At 47.4% G+C, this 18556-nt stretch overlaps 7 non-coding genes across 7 annotated transcripts; all 7 read left to right on the top strand.

Moving 5' to 3' along the window:
• The first annotated feature begins 4558 nt into the window (after positions 1-4558).
• On the top strand, positions 4559-4698 carry LOC141168246 (U4 spliceosomal RNA). Its single transcript, XR_012251990.1, has one exon. It is a non-coding gene; the product is annotated as a U4 spliceosomal RNA (small nuclear RNA).
• A 2835-nt stretch (positions 4699-7533) lies between these two features.
• On the top strand, positions 7534-7673 carry LOC141168232 (U4 spliceosomal RNA). Its single transcript, XR_012251976.1, has one exon. It is a non-coding gene; the product is annotated as a U4 spliceosomal RNA (small nuclear RNA).
• A 756-nt stretch (positions 7674-8429) lies between these two features.
• Positions 8430-8569, top strand: LOC141168239 (U4 spliceosomal RNA). Its single transcript, XR_012251983.1, has one exon. It is a non-coding gene; the product is annotated as a U4 spliceosomal RNA (small nuclear RNA).
• A 4495-nt stretch (positions 8570-13064) lies between these two features.
• TRNAK-UUU (transfer RNA lysine (anticodon UUU)) lies at positions 13065-13137 on the top strand. The gene has a single exon. It is a non-coding gene; the product is annotated as a tRNA-Lys (tRNA).
• Positions 13138-14263: 1126 nt separating this feature from the next.
• On the top strand, positions 14264-14336 carry TRNAK-UUU (transfer RNA lysine (anticodon UUU)). The gene has a single exon. It is a non-coding gene; the product is annotated as a tRNA-Lys (tRNA).
• A 2425-nt stretch (positions 14337-16761) lies between these two features.
• TRNAK-UUU (transfer RNA lysine (anticodon UUU)) lies at positions 16762-16834 on the top strand. The gene has a single exon. It is a non-coding gene; the product is annotated as a tRNA-Lys (tRNA).
• A 688-nt stretch (positions 16835-17522) lies between these two features.
• Positions 17523-17662, top strand: LOC141168090 (U4 spliceosomal RNA). Its single transcript, XR_012251841.1, has one exon. It is a non-coding gene; the product is annotated as a U4 spliceosomal RNA (small nuclear RNA).
• Positions 17663-18556: the final 894 nt, after the last annotated feature.

The raw sequence follows: 18556 nt of genomic DNA, 5'->3' as shown, positions 1-18556 counted from the left end.
ATAAAAGAGAGGTATCGACCCGTACCCCCTGCACACTACCAACACGCCAAGGGGATGCTTAGAGACATGAAGGAGGCTGGGGTAATCAGGGATAGCTGTAGCCCCTGGGCAGCTCCACTAGTCTTGGTCAAAAAGAAATACAACACCATGAGAATGTGTGTAGATTACCGGAAAATTAACCGTATCACACACAAAGATGCGTACCCCTTACCAAGAATAGAGGAGTCTTTGGCTGCTTTAAAATCTGCTAACTTCTTCTCCACCTTGGATCTCACTAGCGGGTACTGGCAGGTTCCTGTAGCAGAGGCGGACCGGGAGAAGACCGCATTCACCACCCCGATGGGACTTAGCGAGTTTACCTGCATGCCGTTCGGACTCTGCAACGCACCAGGAACCTTCCAGCGATTGATGGAATGCTGTCTGGGACACCGAAACTTTGAGACGGTCCTGTTATACCTGGACGATGTCATCGTCTATTCCAAGACCTACGAGGACCACCTGAAACACCTGGCGGAAGTGTTCGAAGCTCTGGCAAGTTACGGCCTAAAGGTGAAACCCTCCAAGTGTCACCTCCTGAAGCCAAAGGTGCAGTACCTGGGACACGTGGTGAGTGCTGACGGAGTGGCTCCCGACCCTGATAAGATCACCGCAATTAAGGAATGGCCGAGCCCCTCCAGCGTAAAGGAAGTGAGGCAGTTCCTCGGGTTGGTAGGCTACTACCGAAGGTTCATTCCCGGTTTCACCAAAAAGGCAGCTCCTATGCAGGACCTCCTGATAGGCCAGTCCAGGAAGGCCAAGAACCAGAAGCCACCCTTCAGATGGGAGAAGCTGGAAGAAGAGTCCTTCCGCCAGCTGAAGATGGCCCTCACGGGGGATGAAATCCTGACGTACCCTGATTATAGCCAGCCCTTTATCCTCTACACCGACGCCAGTAACATCAGGCTAGGAGCCGTACTGTCCCAGATCCAGCAGGGGAAGGAACGGGTAATTGCTTACGCCAGCCGAAAACTGCGACCCACCGAAAGAAACCCTGAGAATTACAGCTCATTTAAGCTAGAGTTCCTGGCAGTGGTGTGGGCAGTCACCGAACGTTTTAAGCACTACCTCGCTGCTTCCCGGTTCACCGTGTACACGGATAACAACCCGTTGACACACCTGGACACTGCAAGACTCGGTGCCCTAGAGCAGAGATGGATGGCCCGCTTGTCCAACTATGAGTTTACAATCAAATACCGGGCAGGACGCTCCAATACCAACGCGGACGCCCTGTACAGGATGCTGAACCTACCGGACGTAGGGGAAGATTCAGAGGAACTGGAAGAAGTTGAACTCCCCGCGTTCCACCGTCATGGGACTATCCAGTATTCCCACCGTGTAAGGAGTAAGCAATCCGCTACGTTCAACCCATTACCTCATTACAACTGGGCGGAGACGCAAGACAGTGACCCTGCCGTCCGACTGGTAAAGGAGATGCTGACTCGGCCAGATGCACGCCTTGACCCAGACGCTCCGGAGGAAGCCAAGCAACTGTGGGCTGAGAAGAGTCGACTGTTGCTTTACAAGGGGAAGTTGTGCCGCAGAATGGTTAACTCCCGGACGCATGAACTAATCTGGCAAGTAGTGGTGCCAAGAAGAGACGCAGCTATGGTGATGGAGGCATACCACGACGGAGCTGGGCACTTCGGATGGAAGAAGCTGGAGTTCCTGCTGCGCGGGCGGTTCCATTGGGTAGGCATGAGAGGAACCATCGAGAGGTGGTGCAGAGACTGTGGCCCATGCAACCTAAGAAGGAGGGACCGTGCCAGCCAGAAGACTCCCCTGCAGTCCATCATCACCAGACAGCCGTTGGAACTGGTAGCCTTGGATCATGTAAAACTGACCCCAAGCAGAAGTGGCTACGTCTACGCGTTAACCATCGTGGATCACTACTCCCGGTTCTTGGTTGTCGTCCCCGTCAAGGACTTAACGGCTCAAACAGCAGCTAGAGCCTTCCAGCAGCACTTCTGCCGTCCGCACGGATACCCGGAGCAGGTGCTGACGGACCAGGGGCCTGCCTTTGAAGCGGAAGTCTTCCAGGAGTTCTGCACCCTGTATGGCTGCCGGAAGATAAGAACAACACCCTATCACCCGCAAACTAATGGACTTTGTGAGAAAATGAACCAGGTGGTGATAGATCTTCTGAAAACATTGCCCCTGGAAGAACGTAGTCTGTGGCCTGAAAAGCTGCCCGACCTGGTGGACCTATACAACCACATCCCTGTAGGTTCCACCAACTGTACCCCGGCTTACCTAATGAGGGCAAGACCTGGTAAGCTTCCTGTTGATCTGGAGATGGGAGTCCTGACACCCGAGGACACTTCACCAGAAGCAGACTGGGACACAGAGAGGCAGCAGCAGTACCGGAAAGTACAGGAGAGCGTGGAGCGAAGTCTCTGTCAAGCTAGGGAAAGACAAGAGAAAACTTACAACCAGTATGCTCCCGCTGTTCCCCTGGTGCCCGGAGAGCAGGTCTTGAAGAGGAAAAGACGGCTCCACAAGTTGGACGACCAGTGGGAGAAGGACCCGTACACCCTACTGCCCTCAAGCCACGATAACCCAAAGATCTGTACAATCAGTAAAGACGGAGGGGAAACCACAGCCATTGTATCCCGGGATCACCTGAAGAAGTGTCCTGAACAGCTACGGAACCCTGAAGAGGAACAAGAAGACCCTCGACCCGTAGAGGAAAGGGAAGATATGGTTAGTACTGTGCTCGGAGACTTCCCTCGGTCTTGGACTCAAGTCAATGGTGCTGTTTTGGTACCCGTCCTCACGTTCCTCCAACCAGCATCCCAAGTGCCTACGGAGACACAGGTAGAGCTGGAAGAACAGCCGGTCCAGGAGGCAGAAGACCCCACACAAGCAGACCAGGAGAATCAACCCTCTGCTTATAGTGAGCCTGCCATACCCCTAGTGAGCCAAAGAGTCCGTAGACGGCTGCCCAGTTTACCCTTGACAGCTCCTATACCCTGTAGCTCAGGACCAGTCAGCCAGCTCCGTAGGTCCACTAGGGTCACTAGAGGCCAGTTGCCCATACGGTGGAGGATCTAAATGTTCAAGCTATTCTATTAATGTTTACCTGTTTATTGTTGCTTGTGTATAATTATGTGTTTCTAGTTATTTGTAGGAGTCTTTGGTGGATTTACCGGGAATCCTTTGTGCATATAGTTGGAGCGTAACCCAGGATGGACTAAAAGACCTATAAGGACTCGGGGCAGGACAGACCCCTACCTGGTTACGTCTTCCTGTTTTGGTGAAATGGACACCTTTGTTTTCCTCAAAAGTTACACCCGGTTGCGGACACGCCGTGACCACCTTATGTGTTGTCTCTACCAGAACGTTATTGTTTATACCTTGTTATGTTTACAAAAGTATGTTTAGTCCCGGAGTACTAAATTTCACTAGGGGGGAATGTGGCACCCCAGGGGTCTGGTTTCCACAGTAATAGCAATATTATGTCTGAGAGCAGGTGGGAGGTCTCTTGGTCAGGAATCCTATGCATGCCACACCTCCTGCCCAGTCCTGGGAGGGGAAGAACTTCCCCTATATAAAACTGGGGCTGAGGCAGGGTTAGAGAGAAAAAAGAGTAGAGAGAGAAGAGGAGAAGCAGCTATAGGAAAGAGAGATCAGGAGCTCTGGGGAAGTCGTGCTAAAAGGAATCAGGGGCTGGCAGCTGTAGAGCTCGCCCTGATTGAAGAGTTACCACCGGACCCGGAGTCCGAGGCTGTGGGGACTAATCCTTACCCAGCAGCAGAAACCGACCGGCAGGGGATTTCAGGTCCTCTGGCCAAGAAACCCGAAGGCACGGTCACACGCGTGGGACCAGCACCGCCGTCGTGGAGCGGAAGCCACTAGAAGGCCCCGAGTCACCGGCCATACGGGTGAGCACCACACGGTACACTCAGGGACGTGGGCTACTTTTACCCGCCTCTAGCAAGGTAGCCAGAAGAGTACAATTAGTTGGGGAGGCCTACAACTCCGCCTGGCCAGGGGAAATCCCATCTGCTCAAAGACTGACCAGGCCCCGATCGCTAGCCAGTACTCCGGGAGGGTCTATCTTTATCACCAGTAAAGACCCTGAACTACACCGCATCGTCTCTGAGTGGTTCCTGCTACCCCCATCATCCACGTCGGCTGCCCCGAGGCCATACCCCTCCCGTTGGGGGTTATACCATCTACGCTGCACAATCGTACCACCGGCCTCAGCGGTCTGCCCTGCAGCGGCAGCTCCATAGCTGCATTCAACGGGTGGCGTAGTCGTCCAACATCTACTGCTAATACTCAGCCACACAGTTTGACTCCCTGGGCACGGACCGGGTCACCGCCACGAGACTACTACCCCCAACAGGCCCGACTCCGGGTAGTCCCCGCGTGCGCAACGCTACACCAAGTAGGCCCAGGGGCGCGTCATATCCACTCCCAGAATCCTTTGCTCCCACAGCCCCCTAATGACTTTGTCTCTCCTCAGTGTAGACAGAGCCCCAGATCCGGAGGCCGCAGCTCCTCACAGATGGCCTCCAGCTTTGCGCAGTGGCAGTATCATAGCCCATGAGGTTTATCTGAGGCGTGATTATTGCTAGTTGAAAACTTTTCCCAATACCCCGCCATGAGGGCTCGTAATACAGTCAGCTTGGCAATTTTTGACAGTCTCCCAGGAGACTCAGTAGGTGGTTAATAGTAGAAAAACTGTTATTCCTGTTTAGCTAGAGTAATTCTATATACAGTTGTATTGGAGCTCTGTGTTATATGTGGGGCTGAGAATTATATGTAAAGTTTAATTTCTCTCAGGCCAGGGGCGTACATAGAAATCATGGGGGCCCCCAAGAAAAAAATAATAATAGTCAGATCACAGAAGAGCTGATCTCACAACCTTCCAGCCTTTACATAGCGATTTTCCTCCTGCTGAAGTCATAGATTCCTCTTTCATTGCCCCCATAAAATATGTAAACAAATGTGCCCCCCAAACACAGTATGATACCCCCATGATGAATTCCTCTACACACATTATAATGACCCTACTGTACCCCACTTCAACTCCACAGGCAAAGTATGGTGATCCCCCAAACTGTGACCCCCACACAGCCCTCCATGCACTATAATGGGCCTACATACAGTATAATAGCCCGCACTAGCCCTCCAAACAGTATAATTGCTTGCATACAGTATAATAGACCCCCACATATTATAATAGCCCCACATAGCCTTCCATATAGTATAATGCGTCCCCCATAACTCTCCATATAGTATAATGCACTCTCCATGGTCCTCCATACAATATAATGCACCCCCTATGGTACTCCATACAGTAGTATGAACCCCCATGGTCCTCCATACAGAATAATGTGCTCCCATGGTCCTCCATACAGAATAATGCACCCCATGGTCCTCCATACAGTATAATGCACCCCCATGATCCTCCATACAGTATAATGCACCCCATGGTCCTCCACACAATATAATGCGCCCACCATGACCCTCCAGACAGTATAATGCACCTGCATGGTCCTTCCCACAATATAATACACCCCACATGGTGCTCCATACAGTATAATGCACCCCCATGGTCCTCCATACAGTAGTATGCATTACCATGGTCCTCCATACAGTAGTATGCACCCCCATGATCCTCCATACAGTATAATGCACCCCCATAATCCTCCATACAATATAATGCTCTTCCGTGATCCTCCTTTCAGTAGTATGCACCTCCATACAATATAATTCACCCCCATGATCTTCCATACAGTAGTATGCACCATTAATGGTCCTCCATACAGTAGTATGCACCCCCCTGTTCCTCCATACAGTATAATGCGCCCCCATGGTCCTCCATACAGCATAATGTATCCCCATGGTCCTCGATACAGCATAATGTACCCCCATAGTACACCATACAATATAATGCAACCCCATGATCCTCCATACAGTTGTATACACCCTCATGATCCTCCATACAGTTTAATGTGCCCCCATGGTCTTCCATACAATATAATGCACCCCCTTGATCTTTCATACAGTATTATGCACCTCCATGATCCTCCATACAATATAATGCACCCCCATACTGTATTATGGCCACCAGTCACTGATTAAAAAAAAAATACAGTACTCATCTGTCCTTTTTGCGCCCAATGCTCCAGTCTCCTCAGCGTGTGGTGTGAAGCGCTGGACACCTCGTCTGACGTGTCAAAGCAGTGGGCGCGATGACATCATTACAGGGCGCCCGCTGCTCTGACACGTCAGACGCCGAGGAAGAATGATGCTGATGCTCCCTCCTCCATCATCATTTCTCACACTGGGCCCCCCTCCGGCCATCAGCGAGAGCAATGAAGATAGAGGAAGGAGCGTCAGTAGACACTTCCACCCCCATCATTCTGTGTGGGCGGCTGGGCAGCGCTGGTGCTAACAGGCAGAGGCGGGGCTCAGTGCGGGGAGGGCATGCTGCGGTGAGGGGCCCCATAGCAGTGGTGTGGCCTGCCGCCATTGGCGTTACGCCAGTGCCTAAGGCCAAAAGAATAAGCAAAGAAATGTGGAGAATCAATTACAGAATTAATGTCTAGCCAGCTGCTTCCCTGGAGATTACTCCAAATAGAGTCATGTTATGGTTTTGGGGTGCTATTATATGGTCATGTTATGGCGGTGTTACAGTCACTATTTGCTTTTGTGTGTTCATAGTATAGTGGTATTATTCAGTCACTATTTGGTATTATTGGGTGTTTATGGTACAGTCACTATTTTTTTTGTTTTTTTTCATTATAAGCTTCTGGTAACAGCCTCCCCGACCCCCAATTCATCATAAGTCCCTGTTTAGTGTTCTCTTCCACCCCTATTTCATTGATAGCGTCCCCTCCCACCCCCAGTTCATTATGAGACCCTCTTAGTATTTTTCCCCACATCAGAATTTTCCTAATTTCTGCATAAATTTGACCTAAAACGACATCAGCTTTTCACAAGTGGATGAAGAACCAAATCAAATGAGTCCAAAACATTAAACTTTTACACTTTTTTTTAAAGAAAATAATCCAATCTCACATGTCTGTGAGTGACAAAAGTATGTGAACCTTTAAGGTTAGCAGATAATTTGAAGGTAGGATCGATAGGGAGGGTTAATATATGGCGGTATTTAATCACTATTTGTTATTATATGGTCACAGCATGACAGTATTGCCTCTCAGCTGCTCTTCTTGCGCCATCATCAGGAAGTCCCTGGTAATGCAATCCTCTAACACATAAGTGAAGGTTCCCCCAGGACGCAGGAGCAGACAGTCTGTATATTAGGAGGTGGTGACACTATGGTCAGATGGAGGATGAACCCTCTCCCCTCTCCCAGCCTGGGGGGCTTTTCTTTCTTCCATTACAGACTTAGGGGAGGGGTGTTATTAGCATATCCACTCCCAGAATCCTTTGCTCCCACAGCCCCCTAATGGCTTTGTCTCTCCTCAGTGTAGACAGAGCCCCAGATCCGGAGGCCGCAGCTCCTCACAGATGGCCTCCAGCTTTGCGCAGTGGCAGTATCATAGCCCATGAGGTTTATCCGAGGTGTGATTATTGCTAGTTGAAAACTTTTCCTAATACCCCGCCATGAGGGCTCGTAATACAGTCAGCATGGCAATTTTTGATAGTCTCCCGGGAGACTGAGTAGGTGGTTAATAGTAGAAGAAGAGTTATTGCTGTTTAGCTGGAATAAATCTATATACAGTTGTGTTGGAGCCGTATGTTACATGTGTCGGGCTGAGAATCAGCAAAGAAACGTGCGGGACCAATTACAGAATTACTATCTATTCAGTACCTTCCCTGGAGATTTCTCCATATATAGTCATGTTATGGTTGTTTTTTGTTTTTATGTGGTGATGGTATGGCGGTATTACAGTCATTATTTGGTGTTACTATGTGGTGATGGTATGGTGGTATTCAGTCACTATTTGGTGTTATTATGTGGTGATGGTATGGCGGTATTCAGTCACTATCTGGTGTTATGTGGTGATGGTATGGCGGTATTCAGTCACTATTTGCTGTTATGTGGTGATGGTATGGCGGTATTCAGTCACTATTTAGTGTTATTATGTGGTGGTGGTATGGCGATATTCAGTCACTATCTGGTGTTATTATGTGGTGATGATATGGCGATATTCAGTCACTATCTGGTGTTATTATGTGGTGATGATATGGCGGTATTCAGTTACTGAAGAGCAGTCAGGTAGAGGATGAACCCCCTCCCCTCCCCCAGCCTGGGGGGCTTTTCTTTCTTCCATTACAGACTTAGGGGAGGGGTTTATTAGCATATCCACTCCCAGAATCCTTTGCTCCCACAGCCCCCTAATGACTTTGTCTCTCCTCAGTGTAGACAGAGCCCCAGATCCGGAGGCCGCAGCTCCTCACAGATGGCCTCCAGCTTTGCGCAGTGGCAGTATCATAGCCCATGAGGTTTATCCGAGGCGTGATTATTACTAGTTGAAAACTTTTCCCAATACCCCGCCATGAGGGCTCGTAATACAGTCAGCATGGCAATTTTTGACAGTCTCCCAGGAGACTGAATAATGGTGTTAGTATTAGAAGAAGTGCTAATGGGAGATCATTGCGTGTATACAGTTGTATTGGAGCCGTATGTTACATGTGTCGGGCTGAGAATTATAAGTAACATTTCACTTCCCTGAGGACAAGAGAATCAGCAAAGAAACGTGCGGGATCAATTACAGGATTACTATCTAGTCAGCTGCTTCCCCGGAGATTTCTCCATATGGAGTCATGTTATATACACTGCTCCAAAAAATTAAGGGAACACTCAGATAACACATCCTAGATCTGAATGAATGAAATATTCTCATTGAATACTTTGTTCTGTAGAAAGTTGAATGTGCTGACAACAAAATCACACAAAAATCATCAATGGAAATCAAATGTATTAACCAATGGAGGCCTGGATTTGGAGTCACCCCCAAAATTAAAGTGGAAAAACACACTACAGGCTGATCCAACTGTGATGTAATGTCCTTAAAACAAGTCAAACTGAGGCTCAGTATTGTGTGTGTGGCCTCCACGTGCCTGTATGACCTCCCTACAACGCCTGGGCATGCTCCTGATGAGGCTCAGTATTGTGTGGCCTCCACGTGCCTGTATGACCTCCCTACAACGCCTGGGCATGCTCCTGATGAGGCGGAGTATTGTGTGTGGCCTCCACGTGCCTGTATGACCTCCCTACAACGCCTGGGCATGCTCCTGATGAGGCTGAGTATTGTGTGTGGCCTCCACGTGCCTGTATGACCTCCCTACAACGCCTGGGCATGCTCCTGATGAGGCTGAGTATTGTGTGTGGCCTCCACGTGCCTGTATGACCTCCCTACAATGCCTGGGCATGCTCCTCATGAGGCTGAGTATTGTGTGTGGCCTCCACGTGCCTGTATGACCTCCCTACAACGCCTGGGCATGCTCCTGATGAGGCTGAGTATTGTGTGTGGCCTCCACGTGCCTGTATGACCTCCCTACAACGCCTGGGCATGCTCCTGATGAGGCTGAGTATTGTGTGTGGCCTCCACGTGCCTGTATGACCTCTCTACAATGCCTGGGCATGCTCCTGATGAGGCTGAGTATTGTGTGTGGCCTCCACGTACCTGTGTGACCTCCCTACAACGCCTGGACATGCTCCTGATGAGGCTGAGTATTGTGTGTGGCCTCCACGTGCCTGTATGACCTCCCTACAATGCCTGGGCATGCTCCTGATGAGGCGGAGTATTGTGTGTGGCCTCCACGTGCCTGTATGACCTCCCTACAATGCCTGGACATGCTCCTGATGAGGCGGAGTATTGTGTGTGGCCTCCACGTGCCTGTATGACCTCCCTACAATGCCTGGACATGCTCCTGATGAGGCTGAGTATTGTGTGGCCTCCACGTGCCTGTATGACCTCCCTACAACGCCTGGGCATGCTCCTGATGAGGCTCAGTATTGTGTGTGGCCTCCACGTGCCTGTATGACCTCCCTACAACGCCTGGGCATGCTTCTGATGAGGATGAGGTTGTGGATGGTCTCCTGTGGGATCTCCTCCCAGACCTGGACTAAAGCATCCGCCAACTCCTGGACAGTCTGTGGTGCAATGTGACGTTGGTGGATGGAGCGAGACATGATGTCCCAGATGTGCTCAATCGGATTCAGGTCTGGGGAATGGGCGGGCCAGTCCATAGCTTCAATGCCTTCATCTTGCTGGAACTGCTGACACACTCCAGCCACATGAGGTCTGGCATTGTCCTGCATTAGGGGGAACCCAGGGCCAACCGCATCAGCATATGGTCTCACAAGGGGTCTGAGGATCTCATCTCGGTACCTAATGGCAGTCAGGCTACCTCTGGCGAGCACATGGAGGGCTGTGCGGCCCTCCAAAGAAATGCCACCCCGCACCATTACTGACCCACTGCCAAACCGGTCATGCTGAAGGATGTTGCAGGCAGCAGATCGCTCTCCACGGCATCTCCAGACTCTGTCACGTCTGTCACATGTGCTCAGTGTGAACCTGCTTTCATCTGTGAAGAGCACAGGGCACCAGTGGTGACTTTACCAATCCCGGTGTTCTGTGGCAAATGTCAAGCATCCTGCATTGTTGGGCTGTGAAGACAACCCTCATCTGTGTACGTCGGGCCCTCATATCACCCTCACTGAGTCGGTTTCTAACCGTTTGTGCAGACACATGCACATTTGGGGCCTGATGGAGGTCATTTTGCAGGGCTCTGGCAGTGCTCCTCCTGTTCCTCCTTGAACAAAGGCAGAGGTAGCGGTCCTGCTGCTGGGTTGTTGCCCTCCTACGGCCCCCTCCACGTCTCCTGGTGTACTGGCCTGTCTCCTGTAGCGCCTCCAGCAGCTGGACACTACGCTGACAGACAAAGCAAACCTTCTTGCCACAGCTCGCATTGATGTGCCATCCTGGATGAGCTGCACTACCTGAGCAACTTCTGTGGGTTGTAGAGTCCGTCTCATGCCACCACGAGTGTGAAAGCACAACCAACATTCAAAAGTTACCAAAACATCAGCCAGAAAGCATTGTTGCTGAGATGTGGTCTGTGGTCCCCACCTGCAGAACCACTCCTTTATTGAGGGGGTCTTGATAATTGCAATAATTTCCATCTATTGTCTATTCCATTTGCACAACAGCATGTGACATTGATTGTCAATCAGTGTTGCTTCCTAAGTGGACAGTTTGATTTCACAGAAGTTTGACTTACTTGGAGTTATATTCTGTTGTTTAAGTGTTCCCTTTATTTTTTTGAGCAGTGTATTTTTTGTGTTATCATGTAGTCATGGTATGGCTAGGGTGTCGGCACCATTGAAATTGTTCCAGAAAATGAAGTATTTCTACCAGAGCATTATTACAATTCCCCGTATTTTGTACACGTTTGTGAGTGTTGGAACAAAATATAAAAACAGAGGAAAAAAAAGGCAAATTGGACATAAGTTTACACAAAACCCCAATAATGGGCCAGACAAAATTGTTGGCGCCTTCAACTTAATATTTGGAATGTGGAATAAATATCTGCAATCAGTCGCTTCCTATAACCATCAGCTTCTTACACCTCTCAGCAGGAATCTTGGACTCTTCTTACAATCTGCACCAGGTCTCTCATATGTGAAGGGTGCCTTCTCCAAACAGTAATTTTAAGATCTCTCCACAGGTGATCAACGGGTTTTAGATCCGGACTCATTGCTGCCACTTCAGAACTCTCCAGCAATTTGTTTCCATCCATTTCTTGGTGCTTCTTGAAGTATATTTGGGGTCATTGTCTTGCTGCAAGACCTATGACCTAAAATGCAATCCCAGCTTTCTGACACTGGGCAATACATTGTGGCCCAAAATCCTTTGGTAATCCTCAGATTCCATAATACCTTGCACACAGTAAATCACTCAGTTCCAGAGGCAGCAAAACAGCCCCAAAACATCTTTGAACCTCCACCATATTTGACTCTAGGTGCTGTGTTGTTTTCTTTGTAGGTCTCATTCTGTTTTCGGTAAACAGTAGAATGATGTGCTTTACCAAAAAACTCTATCCTGTTGTCATCTGTCCATAAAACCCTTTCCCAGAAGGATTTTGGCTTACTCACTTACAATTTGACAAACTTCGGTCTAGCTTTTTTATGTCTTTGTGTCAGCAGGGGGGGTCCTCCTGGATCTCCCACCATAGCGTTTCATTTCATTCAAATGTCGGTGGATAGTTCGTGCTGACACTGATGCACCCTCAGGTTGCAGGACAGCTTGAATTTGGGGCTACTTTTCCTCAGACTATCCTGCGTTGCAACCTTTCAACAATTTTTCTCTGCCGTACACGTCCAGGGAGATTAGCTACAGTGCTATAGGTTGTAAACTTCTTGATTATGTTGTGCACCGTGGACAAAGGAACATCAAGATCTCTGAAGATGGACTTGTAACCTTGAAATTGTTGATATTTTTCAACAATTTTGATCCTCAAGTCCTCAGACAGTTCTCGTCTCCTCTTTCTGTTCTCCATGGTTAGTATGGCACACACAGATATACAATGTAAAGATTGAGTCAACGTCATCTCTTTTTTTTTTTCATCTGGTTTCAGCTGTGATTTTCATATTGCCCACGCCTTTAACTTGCCACAGGTGACTTTGTCCAGTCCCTGATATCATCCTCTCCCACCGCCCAAGTCATTATAAGTCCCTGATGATGTCCTCTCCCCAATTCAAACGTTATGTCTTATGGGATTATCTCTGCATTGCTGGACAAGTCTGGAATACAGAAGTGATTTTTTTTTTCCAGAACGTGGAAACCAATGGACAGTATGAATAGTTGGAAGTAGTGATAGTGTGTAACCCGAAAAGAGGAGCAGATGGCCGATAATTCAGGAGAAAGTCCTTGTGTCAGAATGTGTGCACAGGTGGTGATACTGTGTAACTGGAAAGAAAAGCAGAAAGCAGATAGTTGTAGGAGAAAGTGTGTGTGTGATACTATGTAACCAGAAAGGAGGAGCAGACGGCCGACAGCTGCAGCAGAAAATCATTGTGTCAGTGAACATGTACAGAAGCCTGGATAGCTCAGTCGGTAGAGCATCAGACTTTTAATCTGAGGGTCCAGGGTTCAAGTCCCTGTTTGGGCGGAAGCTTTTAACAAAGAGGAAAACAATAAATGTTATTTCATGAGGATATAAATGAGACCTAGAGAAGGACAAATGATGGAGACTATTCAGGAAAAAATCATGGTTACCATAATTCTTTTGATTTTGGACAGTCTTGGGTGGTGACCATGTTCTCCTTAGCTGCTCTCTTGTCGCCAACAACAGGCGATCACTGATAATGTAATGTACTAGAACATAAGTGAGGGCTCGTTACATATTCCACGTAGTAGGAACTTGTAGACAGTCAGTATAGAGGGACTATATGAAGGTATTCAGACCCTATTTGGTGTTATTATATGGTCTTGGTATGGAAGTAATCAGTCACTATTTGACAATATAACGTGGTCACCGGATGGCAGTTTTAGGTGAGTATTGGTTTAATCATGTGTTCCTGGTATAACCGTAATCAAAATTAAAAGCAAAACCACAGTAAGAGGAATTAGAATCAATTCATTTTGGGGGAAATTTACAATTATGTGTTTATAGTATGGTGGTTTTCAGTCACTATTTTTAGTTCTTATCACTATAAGTCCCTGCCTATCCCTGAAATCATTATAAGCCTCTGATAGCAGCCTCTCCCACCCACAATTCATTACAGCTCCCTGTATAGTGTCCTCTTCCACCCCTATTTCATAATATATCCCTGATAGTGTCCACTCCCAGACCCCAATCCGTTATGAGTCCGTTTGGGTATCCTCCCCAACGTCAATTCATTATAAGTCCCTGTATAGCATCTTCTCTAACCAACTAATTCATTAAAAGTCCATGATGACGTCCTCCTCCTTTTTCTCCCAATTCAATATAAGTCCCTGATAGCGTCCGTCCTCACTCTCCAGTTTATTACAAGTCCCTGATATCATCCTCCCCTACCCCCAAGTCATTATAAGTCCCTGATGGCGTCCTCCCTCCAATTCAATCGTTAAGTCTTATGGGATCATCTCTGCATTGCTGGACAGGTCTGAATACTGAAGAGACGGTTCCCTTCCAGGACGTAGAAACCAATGGACAGAACGTATAGTGGTGAGTGGTGATAGTCTGTAACCAGAAAGGAGGAGCAGACGGCCGATAATACAGGAGAAAGTCATTGTGTCAGTGATTATGTACAGAAGCCCGGATAGCTCAGTCGGTAGAGCATCAGACTTTTAATCTGAGGGTCCAGGGTTTGAGTCCCTGTTCGGGCGGAAGCTTTAAACAAAGAGGAAAACAATAAATGTTATTTCATGAGGATATAAATGAGACCTAGAGAAGGACAAATGATGGAGACTATTCAGGAAAAAATCATGGTTACCATAATTCTTTTGATTTTGGACAGTCTTGGGTGGTGACCATGTTCTCCTTAGCTGTTCTCTTGTCGCCAACAACAGGCGATCACTGATAATGTAATGTACTAGAACATAAGTGAGGGCTCGATACATATTCCACGTAGTAGGAACTTGTAGACAGTCAGTATAGAGGGACTATATGAAGGTATTCAGACCCTATTTGGTGTTATTATATGGTCTTGGTATGGAAGTAATCAGTCACTATTTGACAATATAACGTGGTCACCGGATGGCAGTTTTAGGTGAGTATTGGTTTAATCATGTGTTCCTGGTATAACCGTAATCAAAATTAAAAGCAAAACCACAGTAAGAGGAATTAGAATCAATTCATTTTGGGGGAAATTTACAATTATGTGTTTATAGTATGGTGGTTTTCAGTCACTATTTTTAGTTCTTATTACTATAAGTCCCTGCCTATCCCTGAAATCATTATAAGCCTCTGATAGCAGCCTCTCCCACCCACAATTGATTACAGCTCCCTGTATAGTGTCCTCTTCCACCCCTAGTTCATAATATATCCCTGATAGTGTCCACTCCCAGACCCCAATCCGTTATGAGTCCGTTTGGGTATCCTCCCCAACGTCAATTCATTATAAGTCCCTGTATAGCATCTTCTCTAACCAACTAATTCATTAAAAGTCCATGATGACGTCCTCCTCCTTTTTCTCCCAATTCAATATAAGTCCCTGATAGTGACGCGCCCCCTGGGCCGTGTGGGGAACCCAGAACTGGGCCTTTTAGTGGATGCTGGGGGTTGTAGTCACCGTGGCGGTGACCCAGTCCCGTGGATCAGAGTGGTCAAACCAGTGGCAGTCTATTTATGTGTTTTTATGATTATTAAATGTCCGACTACGCCACCTGTGGATTGCGGTTAGGAGGAACCGCCGCTGCTGGGCAGGCTGCTGAGGCTGATGAGGTGTGCAGCTAGATGGTGTGACTCCCCACAGGAAGAGTATTGCCTCAGGGCAGCGTGAGTGGATGATGAGAGTTGTGGTGCAAGGGCGCAGCAGAAACTACTCAGAGTCTTTGCAGTGCAGTCCAGGGTTTTTACTCATAGTTGTTAATCCAGATTATTACGGCCGGTCATAATCTCCCGCGTCGTACTGTGTTCGCCAAGTGAGGGGCTCGGCCGACTCCCAGATATCTTTGGAGTACTTATCAGGACCCCCTTCATGTGTCCTTTCTCTGGCTCTTCGTGCTTCACACCTTACACCGCTTCTGTCCAGCTGCCTCGGGTCTTGGCGGGCGACGTGTGTTCCGTTCCCTGGACCCTATGTGGTCCCTTCCTAGCGTGGACTGTGAGGGGCTGTGACACATGCAATGCCACAGCCTCCGGTGACTAGCTGAGCGTGGTTTCTGCCTCCACTAGTTAAGGGAACCGGTTCCCTGTCTTGGCCTGACCCCCCTACCTCCAGGTAGCGGCGGGCGTACGGCCGGCTTGCTGCATGGCCCGTACCCCTGGGGTCCCTTCTTCTCCTGGAGCCTTTCCTGCTCCCTCTCATCTCTGCTCTTTCTCTTCTCAGTCTTGGGCCTCTCAGGCTAGGCTCGCCTCCTGGAGCAGAGCTCCACAGAGCCCTTCTCTGTCAGTGCTCCCCTCTGACTGAACACACTTCCTAAGATGGCTCCCCTCTTTATACTCCTACTCAGTGCACCCAGGATCTGCACTCTCCACCCACACACCACAGGGTTCCCCCTTTCCTAGGTGACCCCTTCCCACTCCTGCCAGGGATCAGGGACAATTGTGCTCTCCCGTGGGAGCATTGTCGCCCTGTCCCCCGGAAATGTGGTGTAATGCATGCAGGTGTCAGGGTCCTGAGCCATACTCCATCCTTACCTGAGAGTGAGATATCGCACATCTGGGTGAGATGCAATACCTCTGTAGCGACCGAACCCTCTGGGTGCTACACTAGCGTCCGTCCTCACTCTCCAGTTTATTATAAGTCTCTAATATCATCCTCCCCTACCCCCAAGTCATTACAAGTCCCTGATAGCGTCCGACCTCACTCTCCAGTTTATTATAAGTCCCTGATATCATCCTGTCCCATCCACAAGTCATTACAAGTCCCTGATGGCGTCCTCCCTCCAATTCAATCGTTAAGTCTTATGGGATCATCTCTGCATTGCTGGACAGGTCTGGAATACAGAAGAGACGGTTCCCTTCCAGGACGTAGAAACCAATGGACAGAACGTATAGTGGTGAGTGGTGATAGTCTGTAACCAGAAAGGAGGAGCAGACGGACGATAATACAGGAGAAAGTCATTGTGTAAGTGATCATGTACAGAAGCCCGGATAGCTCAGTCGGTAGAGCATCAGACTTTTAATCTGAGGGTCCAGGATTCAAGTCCCTGTTCGGGGGGAAGCTTTTAATAAAGATGAAACCAATAAACGCTATTTCTAAAGGATATAAGAGACCTAGGGAAGGACAAATGATGGCGACTGTTCAAGAAAATATCATGGTTACTGTAATATCTTTGATTCTAGTTAGTTTTGTTCTCCTTAGCTGCACTTTTGGCGCCAACAACAGGCGATCACTGGTAATGTAATATAGGAACTTGTGCACAGTCTGTATAGAGGGCACTATATGGCGGTATTCAGTCACTATTTAGTATTATAATGTGGTGATGGTATGGCGGTATTTAATCACTATTTTCTGTTATTATGTGCTGATGGTTTGGCGGTTATAAGTCACTATTTGTTATTATATGGTCACAGCATGACAGTATTGCTTCTCTTCTTGCGCCATCATCAGGAAGTTCCTGGTAATGCAATCCTGTAATACATAAGTGAAGGTTCCCCCAGGACACAGGAGCAGACAGTCTGTATAGCAGGAGGTGGTGACACTATGGTCAGATGGAGGATAAACCCTCTCCCCTCCCCCAGCCTGGGAGGCTTTTCTTTCTTCCATTACAGTCTTAGGGGAGGGGTGTTATTAGCATATCCACTCCCAGAATCCTTTGCTCCCACAGCCCCCTAATGACTTTGTCTCTCCTCAGTGTAGACAGAGCCCCAGATCCGGAGGCCGCAGCTCCTCACAGATGGCCTCCAGCTTTGCGCAGTGGCAGTATCATAGCCCATGAGGTTTATCCGAGGCGTGATTATTGCTAGTTGAAAACTTTTCCCAATACCCCGCCATGAGGGCTCGTAATACAGTCAGCATGGCAATTTTTGACTGTCTCCCAGGAGACTGAATAGGTGGTTGAGATAGATCTGAATCGGCCATGTGCTGTAGGATCAATATTCTAGAAATTATAACATTTCAGGTATATTTCTATGCCAATGAGAACTTGTTCCATGCAGGAAGAATTATATATATATATATTTATCTGTGTGTATAAAGATCAAACACCCACTTTTCCAAAAATAAATAAAAAATTAACACATTTGTTATCGCTGGGTACATATATAAAATACTATTTATTATATACGGCGTGCACCAAAACAGAAGAAAGTGTAAATGGCAAATTCTCTGGGATTTTTTTGGTCACCTCCCAAAATATGATGGAATAATAAGAGATAAAAAAGTCATATAGACCCCAAAATAGTACTGATAGTATATGTGTATATATATACATATCAGAAAATGTAAAACAATACATGAAAAAATTCTATATATACTGTACATATGTGTTTATATATATATATATATATATATATATTTATATTTATTTATATGAATATATAATTAGAAAAATACAGGTGCAGCACTAGCAAAGTTATTACAAAAACAGTTGGGTGCTAAATACGCCTTACAGGCAAAACCAAACCTCAAGACGTCCAGCAAAGACAAAGGCAGCGCTCCATAGTCCAATATAGGGGGATTTATTGACCCATCACGTCAGGGCAACGTTTCGTTCAAAATGTGAAACTTTTTCCAGCTTGAAAAAGTTCACCCTATATTGAACAATGGAGTGCTGCTGCCTTTGTCTTTTTTGGATATATATGTATATATAAATATATTTTTATTTCTTCTTTAAATATTATAAATATTAGATATGAACATTTTTTGAAAAATCTAAAAAATTTTAAAGATTATATATATATATGCACATAATTTTTATTTTTTCTTTAAATATTATAA

Source organism: Phyllobates terribilis, unplaced genomic scaffold, assembly GCF_046119375.1.
Source record: "Phyllobates terribilis strain yellow unplaced genomic scaffold, ASM4611937v1 Scaffold_11__3_contigs__length_659146591, whole genome shotgun sequence".
NCBI lineage: Eukaryota > Metazoa > Chordata > Amphibia > Anura > Dendrobatidae > Phyllobates > Phyllobates terribilis.
Note: the sequence above shows the minus strand (reverse complement) of the source record. Positions and strands in the feature narration are given on the sequence as shown.